This window comes from Anastrepha obliqua, chromosome 1, assembly GCF_027943255.1.
Source record: "Anastrepha obliqua isolate idAnaObli1 chromosome 1, idAnaObli1_1.0, whole genome shotgun sequence".
NCBI lineage: Eukaryota > Metazoa > Arthropoda > Insecta > Diptera > Tephritidae > Anastrepha > Anastrepha obliqua.
This window is the reverse complement of record NC_072892.1, coordinates 76,853,574-76,863,542: the sequence shown is the minus strand read 5'-3', so window position 1 is coordinate 76,863,542 and position 9,969 is coordinate 76,853,574.

The window sequence follows — 9,969 nt, the reverse complement described above, 5'->3', positions numbered from 1 at the left end:
CTTTATCCAGTTTGGAGAAGGCAGAACTAACAGCGCGGTTGTTAAGGCCGATGATATCAATATCATCGGCATACGCCAACAATTGTACGCTCTTATAAAATATTGTGCCTGAGCGATTAAGTTCTGCGGCTCGTACGATGCTCTCCAACATCAGTTTAAAGAAGTCACACGACATCGATTCACCCTGTCTGAAACCTCGTTTGGTATTAAACGGCTCGGAGAGGCGCTGCTGGTGTTGAGCAACGTCATCCTTGCATAGCCGTATTAGTTTTGTGGGGATACCAAATTCAGACATCGCGGCATACAAGTAGCTCCTTTCCGTACTGTCGAATGCAGCTTTGAAACCGACGAAAAGATGGTGTGTGTCGATTCTCCTTTCATGGGTCTTTTCCAAGATTTGGCGTATTGTGAATATTTGGTCGATGGTAGACTTTCCAGGTCTAAAGCCACACTGATAATGTCCAATCAGTTGGTTGACGGTGGGCTTCAGCCTTTCACACAACACGCTCGCTAGAACCTTATAGGTGATATTTAGAAGACTACTCCCTCGGTAATTGGCACAGATTGCAGGATCACCCTTCTTATGGATTGGGCAGAGCACACTTAAATTCCAATCAGCAGGCATGCTTTCATCCAACCATATTTTGCATAGGAGCTGATGCATGCACCTTACCAGCTCCTCGCCGCCATGTTTGAGTAGCTCAACCGGTAGTCCGTCGGCGCCCGCGGCTTTGTTGTTCTTAAGCCGCATTATCGCTATTCTCACCTCGTCATGGTCGGGTAGCGGAAAGACAATTCCGTCGTCGACGATTGGGGTATCGGGATCTTCACATTCTCTGTGACATGCGCAGCTATCACTGTTTAACAGGTTCGAGAAGTATTCCCTCCATAATTTAAGAATGCTCTGGATGTCGGTCACCAGATCACCATCTTTGTTCTTACAGCCCTGGTCTTGAAACCTTCTGTAAGCCGCCGAACTTTCTGGTAGAATTTTCGGGCGTTGTTCCTGTTGGCCAGCATCTGAAGCTCCTCGCACTCACGTATTTCGGCCTCTCGTTTCTTCATTCGGATAATACGTCTCTCTTCTTTTTTTAGCTCTCTGTAGTGATCCCACATGGCTCGTGTTGCGACCGATCGCAGCGTGGATCTATAGGCGGCATCCTTTCTTTCTGCGGCACCATGACATTCCTCGTCGTGCTAACTGTTTTTTCGGGCTCATCGGAATCCGATATCTTCTTCGGCGGTGGTACGTAGGGAACGAAAAATGTTGCTCCATTGCTCGTGCATGCCGGTTTTTTGGGCAGTGCTCTCTGAGAGCAGGAGTGAGAGTCGAGTGGCGAATCTTCTGGCTGTCTGTTGTGATTGCAGCTTGTCGATGTCGAACATTCTTTGCGTAGGTAGATGTAACAAGGAAATGATCCGAGTGGATGCTGGGCCCTCGGATCGTACGTACATCTAATACACTGGAAGCGTGTCTTCCATCTATCACAACATGATCGATCTGGTTTCGCGTTTTTCGATCAGGGGACATCCAGGTAGCTTGGTGGATCTTTTTATGCTGGAATCTGGTGCTGTAGACTACCATGTTTCGGGCCCTGGTGAAGGTGATCAGCCTCTGTCCGTTACCGGATGTTTCGTTGTGCAGGCTAAATTTTCCGACTGTGGGACCAAAAATTCCCTCCTTCGCACCCTGGCGTTAAAGTCACCAATCATGATTTATGTCGTGGCGGGGGCAGCGCTCATAGTAACGTTCCAAGCGCTCATAGAAAGAATCTTTGGTCGCATCGTCCTTCTCTTCCGTCGGGGCGTGGACGCAAATTAGCGAGATATTAGAAAATCGCGCTTTGATGCGGATTATTGCGAGACGCTCTTCCACCGGAGTGAACGACAGTACTTGGCGACGAAGTCTTTCTCCCACAACAAATCCGACACCGAATTTGCGCTTTTTTACATGGCAGCTGTAGTAGACGTCGCAAGGTCCTATGGTTTTCTTGCCTTGCCCCGTACATCGCATCTCCTGGATGGCAGTGACGTCAGCCTTTACTCTCACGAGGACATCAACCAGCCGGGCAGAGGTGCAGAGGGTGCCTTCCCCATTAAGGGACCGGACATTCCAGGTGCACGCCCTCAAATCGTACTCTTTATTTCGTTTGCAGGGGTCGTCATCAGTGAAGGTAGTTCTCATCCGAGGCTTTGTTGCTGTTTTCATTGGGGGGCTGTTTAAGTGACAAGTCGCAAACCCAGCGCACAACCAGCTATCCTGGAATGTTTCTCCTTCTCACGTTAGCTCACTCCCGAACGGGTGTTCGGAAGCTACCCAGATGATACGTGGGCTAATCCCGTAAGTTGTGAGCTGCTTGAACCATATGCAGAAGAATCGTTCTGGTCACTTCCAAGTGAATGGCGGTCAGTAACTTTCCCCACTTGCGTGGACTTCTACACATGGAACCATCCTCCTAGGTTAGATTAGTTTAGGTTAAATCGCTGCCCTTGCGAGGGGCCCACTTAGACAAAAATTTAAAATTTGTCCGTTGTGATATTATACAGGGGAAGCGGAGTGTTAATCGCTGCAAGGAAGTGTGATACTTAAACCCCAAATATCCGCTGGCGTAGCGAAAAAGTGAGAGCCCGACGAGAGCAGGGCAACTGAGAAGAAAGCTCTGAGATGATTCCACCTCGTCCTCCAGACAGCTTCTGCAGAAAGGGCTTGAAGCAATGATATGCCTCACCGCATGGACACCTAAAGGATAGTGTCCTAATACTAAATTCGATAGTTGTGAATTTGTTAGCCTTAGAATTTCTCTCGAGTGCCCCTGATCTACCCGCGGCCAGAAGGATCTTGCAACTTTGGAACAACTAAGGGAACACCAATCCTCTCACTGTCTGGCTAACTCGCCGGCCCAGCAGTTTCCCCCCTGTCCCGCTGTGACCATTGTAGGGCGCCAAAGTAGTGTTTGTTACCGGATTCTCCACGTGATGGTGATTAGCCGTTAACGCTGTTGGTGTTTTACATTGATCACTCCACGATGGCGGAATTGTTGATTCTCGTATTTTAGCCATAGTTTCTATTGTTTCTATTTCTGTTTTATCAGAGTAAGTTGAGCACTGATTTGGGTTTGTTGTTTGCGCGGTAGCTAGCGGTATACTCCGTTCACGCGGTAGAGTGCGCTCTACTGGCATTCTAATTTTGTTTATATCGTTGTTTTTTTTATATTGTTTTTTTTTTTTTACTTACGTCTATTGTCTTTTTTTGTTTTTGTAAATAACAACACTAAGTTGTGCGTCTATTTTGCGAAGTAAGGATATTTTAAATTGAAGATTTACCACTTTAAGGAGGTTGCACTCGAGAGCGAGGTGTTAACACGTCCGAACATGATGAGTATTATTACATTACCATTACTCATATAAAAGATCATAGTGTCTGCTCTGGAGATCCATGTTCTTAAACCAAGCAGATATCAATGTCTTCTTCCCTGAGAATGACACAGAGGTTATCGGTGGCTAGACTAGCATGGGGAAGGTTGATTTGAGCTACTCTTAACATGACTTTGTTAAGGGAAGTTCATATAAATCGGCTCCGTGGAAATCGGAGGTTCCCAAGGTGCCATGGAGCCATGTGCTCTGGAATCGCGTCCGTCGCAGACACATCAAGGTCACCATCCGGAGTAGCAGACACGGAGAAGGCCTTAACTTTAGCCATCCTGAGGCCAAAGCGAAGTTGATACTGCTTTTTCTTGAGTACCACCAGGGACTCGTCAGAAATAAGCAGCAGGGCTGTGAAACTATTTTTCTGAGGTTCCAGCTTCGGTTTCGGTAGCCAAATGTGATCTTTTGAGCTTAAACGAATGCCGGAGTGATATGGCTTGGGCTCGATGTACTGGGCCCGACAACTGTGTCCTGGCTAGTGTGCCCAGCACATTCTCAGTTTTTGTTCTTTTCCATTTATATTAAATTCTTTTTGAACACCGTATTTGGGTCCCACGAGTAGGTACGGAAGAGGATGGTTCACCACGTCAGAGCCGACATTCGGTAAGGCACTTACTACAGCCGACCTTGTAAGTGCATCGGAGCGGACCTTTAAAGACTGGTTATTTTGCAGTTATTGGCACGTTAGTTTAAAGTGCCAAGCTTATCCTAGTCACAGGTTGATATCGCGAGTTGCTTGACGCAAGACGGATATCCACTGTAGACATAACTAACTTGTGGTCAGACGATACTAGGAGGATTGTTTTAGTTTCGGTGCTACGCTACCGCCGGCATCGCTCTCAGGATCATCACACCTACTAAGTCTCTTCATCGCGGCAACGGTTAGTAGAAACGCATGTAAGTAGAGATGTTAAAAGACTAGATATCATGGATGCCGGTAAAAGAATGAGATATAATTTTAAACATAATTCTAATAATTTTTTTGGTTTTGTTTTGTTTATGCATTCATATTACAGAGAAAGGCGCGTGTCCATAGATATTCTCACCAGTTATTGCTTATTGATGCTTTCCATTTCAATTCAACCGGGCTATTCGGGTCATGTTCTTCGATTTCGATGAAACTTAAATATGTTGCTCTCTGGTCAAAATAATAAGACACGTATTTTTTTGTTCGCCCGAAAATTTTTTTTTTCAAGCTTTATCGGCAGTTTTGTTTTTCGGCTTAAAATCGATTTTTTTTAATAATATAAGAAAGTTTCTTTTTTAAATGCTCATAACTTAGTCAAAAATGAACCGATTTTAATAATTTTGGGTTCAAATTGATCGTCATTACTTACACAAGCGATTTCATGTAGAAACAGTTGCAAAAAAGTAGTTGAAAATTTTTTATTTTGCAAAAAACAAAAAGTGCGAAACAGATTTTTTACTCAAAAACTCATTACTCAAAAACAACTCATTTTAGCTACTGGGCATTCAGCTTAATTGAAGTTTGAGGTGTCCTCTTGATTTGGAAAAAGTTATAAAAAAAAAAATACACTTTTTGAAATATTGAATTTCGAAAAAATTTCAATTTTTTTTCTTTTTTGCTAAATAAAAAATTTTCAACTACTTTTTTGCAATTGTTTCTACATGAAGTCGCTCGTGTAAATAATTACGATCATTTTGAACCCAAAATTATTAAAATCGGTTCATATTTGACTAAGTTATGGGCGTTTAAAAAAAATTTTTTCGTATACAATTCAAAAAAATCGAGTTTGAGCCGAACAACAAAATTGCCGATAACTCTTGAAAAATTTTTTTTCGGGCGAACAAAAAAATACGTGTCTCATTATTTTGACCAGAGAGCAACATATTTAAGTTTCATCGAAATCGAAGAACATGACCCGAATAGCCCGGTTGAATTGAAATGGAAAGCATCTATTATAAAATGCAATATCGGTTTTCACATGCGTATCCACATGTGTAGCCGCTGAATCTTTATTCCCTGCGCTATGTCTATGTCGTCGTCCAGCTCATCGTTCCATCGTCTGAGATATTCGCCCTTGCCTACGTACAAAGGTCCAAAAATCTTACGCAGAATCGTTCTCTCAAACACTCCAAGCGTCGCTTTATCGGATGTTGTCATCGTCCACGCTTCTGCATGATGAGAGTCTTGTAGAGTGTTAGTTTTGTTCGTCGAGAGAGGACTTTACTGCTCAGTTGCCTACTTAGTCCAAAGTAGCACTTGTTGGCAAGATAGATTCTACGTTGGATTTCTAGGCTGACATTATTATCGGCGTTAATGTTGGTTTCTAAATACACGAAGTCTTTTACAACCTCGAAATCGTGTCTGTCAACAGTGATGTGACGCGAGTACGCCAACTGTTTGTTTGTTTGTTGACAGGAGGTACTTCGTTTTGTCCTCGTCTACCAGCAGACCTATTCACTTTGCCTCCAGTTTGGAGAAGACAGAAATAACATCGCGGTTGTAATGGCCGATGTTGTCAATATCATCGGAATACGCCAACAATTATACGCTCTTATAAAATACTATGCCTGAGCGATTCAGTTCTATGGCTCGCACGATCTTCTCGAACATCAGGTTTAAGAAGTCACACGACATCGATTCACCCTGTCTGAAACCTCGTTTGGTATCAAATGGCTCGGAGAGGTCCTTCCCAATTCTGATGGCGCTACTGGTATTGAGCAACGTCATCCTGCATAGCCGTATTAGTTTTGCGGTGATACCAAATTCAGATATCGTGGCATATAGGTAACTCTTTTTCGTAGCGAGATCTTCACATGCTCTGTGACATTTGCAGCTATCACTATTTAACAAGTTCGAGAAGTATTCGCTCCATAATTTAAGTATGCTCCCCGGACCTCAGTCATCAGATCGGCGTCTTTGTTCTTAAAACCTTCTGTAAGCCGCCAAAATTTCTTGCAGAATTTTCGGGCGTTGTTCCTATTGGCCAGCATCTCAAGCTCCTCGCGCTCACGTATTTCGGCCTCTCGTGTTTTTTATAATGCGTCTTTCTTCCTTTCCGAGCTCTCGGTAGTTCTATAGAGAGCATTCTTTCTTTCTGCGGCAGGATGACAATACTCGTCGTACGAACTGTTTTTTCGGGCTCGTCGAAATCCGATTTCTTCTTCGGCGACGGTACGTAAAGAACGAGCAGAGAATTGCGCAATGAAATTAACTGTTACTTCTCTTTGCCTTTTCGTCATATCGTTAATAATGATTAAACAAACCAAAACTCTAAAATATTCTACCAAATCAATTTCTATAAGAAAAATCTTTCAAACAGTCTTTACAGTCATTTAAAATTAGATTTATAAATCGACTGAATCAATAAAACTTGTTAAACACTTGTTTTTGTCTATTTTTCATTGAAATCAAATCAAACGCATTGTTTATTGCTGTAGTTTTCTTCCTCCATGATGTTGGGCAGAGAAGTCTCAATGACAGGAACGTATGGAATTTGGGGGGTACTCGTTTCGCGAAAACTAATCACCACAGACACATTTTTCACCAAAAGTTAACAGTAAGGGACTGAATTATGTAAATTTAGTAGCAGTCGATAAGAATTTGTTGGTGATTAGAAGCAAATAATGTTATGTAGGTTAAAATGACTATATTTGAATATTTTCCAAATCATCCAAAATTATATACATATATTATGTCTGTCTCTCTGGTGCTCTGTAAAACTTTGTTGAATTCCCTTCAACTGAATCAAAATCCTCTATAGAAAACACTTCATTACCAGGCACACAGAAAGATGGCATATGCAAATTTAAATTTGTGAATTTACACTGTATGCGGCCGTGTGCACTTGCCACAGAAAAAATATTAGGATCCGCAAAAAATGTCCAAGGTATCCAGCGCGCACTCATAATCACAGTATTATCAGAGAGCGTTAATGGAATCCATTAACATTCTCTGTTTTTACTAAATATTACATTAAAGTTACAAAAGGCTGCGCTGTCGAACGAACATTTGCCAAGTCTAATATTAAAACAAGAAATTATTTCACATAATCCAAGATTTTATTTTGTGAATTAATTTTTAACTTTAAAACCAATCGCGAAGATTCGCCAATATGAAACTATTTTGTTAAAAATAAATAAATAATTGGCACGTACATTTCTGTTAGGTGTTTCGCCGAGATCCTCCTCCTATTTGTAGCGCGCGTTCCAGAATTGGAAGGCCCTACAGTTTTAAGCCGATTCCGATAGATGGTTTCTTATGAGAAGCTCTTTCATACTGGTACTGTGCTTTTCTAAGCCTCCTCCGGACACTTCATCCATCCATAGGAAGGTGGGCTCATTGGAAACAAGTTCTGCCAACTGTTTTATAATGAGGTCTGCAATGTAATCGATTGCGTCGGAACTATCCAATAATTCTCTGTAACTCAGCTCTTTGCAAAACATGAGTTCCGTTTAAATCACCACATCATAAGAAATAAAGCTTTGTAAATTCTCCATCTCGATCTCGGATTGCGTCAAATACTCTATCATGTCCTGACTTAAGCGCAAATTTCACTTTTTTCACAAATTTACTTTTCCTCCAATTTTAGTCAAAATTTCTAGAGCTAGCAACCCAGTGTCTTGCTAAGGGAGCCGATTTGTCAAGAGGGAATAAGAAAGCTACTTACTGAGCAAACCTTTTATTATTGAATCGTGCGTCTCAACAACGTTTACAAATTGTACGAAATCGTTGTGTTACGAAAATCGAAGCTTTGTGAGAAGTGTTCATCGCGCGCGAAGGGACCAGAATTTTGTTCAGTGATGAGTTCTATTTTTGGTTGAATGGCTACTTCAGTAGCGAAATTGCCGTAATTGGGCTGAAGAGGAACCCGAAGCCGTTCAAGAACAGTCATTACATCTATTGAGAACAACCCTTTGATGCGGCCTATCGGCTGGAGGAATCTTCGGCCCATATTTCCTCACAGACGAGGCTGGCGCCAATGTAACAGTGAATGGTGAACGCTATCGCGCCATGATAAACGACTTCTTGATACTGGATATTGAAGCGCGAAATCTCCACAACATTTTGTTCATACTGCCCGTCAAACAATGGATTTATTGCGTTGACGTTTCGGTTCTTAAGTTCTTTATGGATAAATCAGCTTCGATTGAGGCATTGGAGATCAACTTACTAAATTTATTCACAAAATACCAACCGAAGTCCTCCAGCGAGTCAATTAAAATTACGGAATGACGAATTACGGCGCAGTTGCGGCCAACATTTGAAAGGGATTATTTTTAAGAAATAAATGTCATGAATAGTTCTATATAAAAATAATAAACATATTAATCCCGTATTAAAGTTTAGCTCAATAAAAGAAAAATATTCATATATAGATATATAGCTTTTCATTTATTTCTGGAAGTAGTTTGAAAATTTTAGTTCCTAATTTAAAATTTCTTTTACATCTGATGAATTTATGTACATGTGTGTATCTTAAATAAAATTCATTTATATTTAAATACAATATTATAGACTTTCAATAAAAAATATTTTGAATAAACATCACAAAAAGGAAAATACATGACTTATTTATGAGTAAAATCGAATTGAAAGTGAAAACGGAATAAAAAACTAGTAACTCTCTGGTACATAGTATCTATACGGTTATGTATTTATGTATATATATGCGTTCGTATATATTACTTAATTGATTCGTAAATGCTTTGTATGATTTAGGAGTAACCAATTTATGTCAATACTGTGCATACAACTAATAAATGCGTCTATAAAATGGGTTTGGAATAACTCCTTTTCTTATACATATATTAAACAAGTATGCATGTACATATGTATATATATTTATGTGTATATGGGCATAACAGTGTTGATATATGTACATATGTAAGTAAACATTGAATATTCCAGTATATTCACTTGTATACGTAAATATTAAACTTATACATATATACATATTATTATGTTAATACTATACTTATGGTATATTTTTTAAGATGTAAATATGGTATTATAAATAATAATATATAAAAACTTTTACTTTAAAATTCATTAATTCATATTAATAAGGATATACATATGTACATATATATTTACTTACCCTATATGCAGCAAATCTATTATCTCTTTTTTAAAGACTTCGTACACATATATTTATAAATATATGTAAGGATATATATGTACATATTGTTTCATTATATATTTAGTGAAAGCTCCAATAGGCGGGCTTTGATGGTAGTCTACTTGTTGTCAACTTATCAGAATGTCGCAAAAATAATATTAATATTCAGAATAAAATATGAGCTAAACCTGGCTCGGACCGATATTTAAATTGGGCTGCCTGTCCATTTTTGGAGTCAACCAAACTCATAGCCAATGAAAGTTATAGTTTGTACCACCAAAAGGACGGATGGAATTTTTGTCTTAACATACAAAAATGGACGTAGTTTTTATTCGATCTCAACAATGTTTTTGCCAGATCTACATAAATGAGGGAAGAGATGAGTCGTTATCGAAATAAATGCATTTTCCCAAAAATGGTTCAGAAGCAAATCAGTTGATTCCTTCTAAATCGCCGG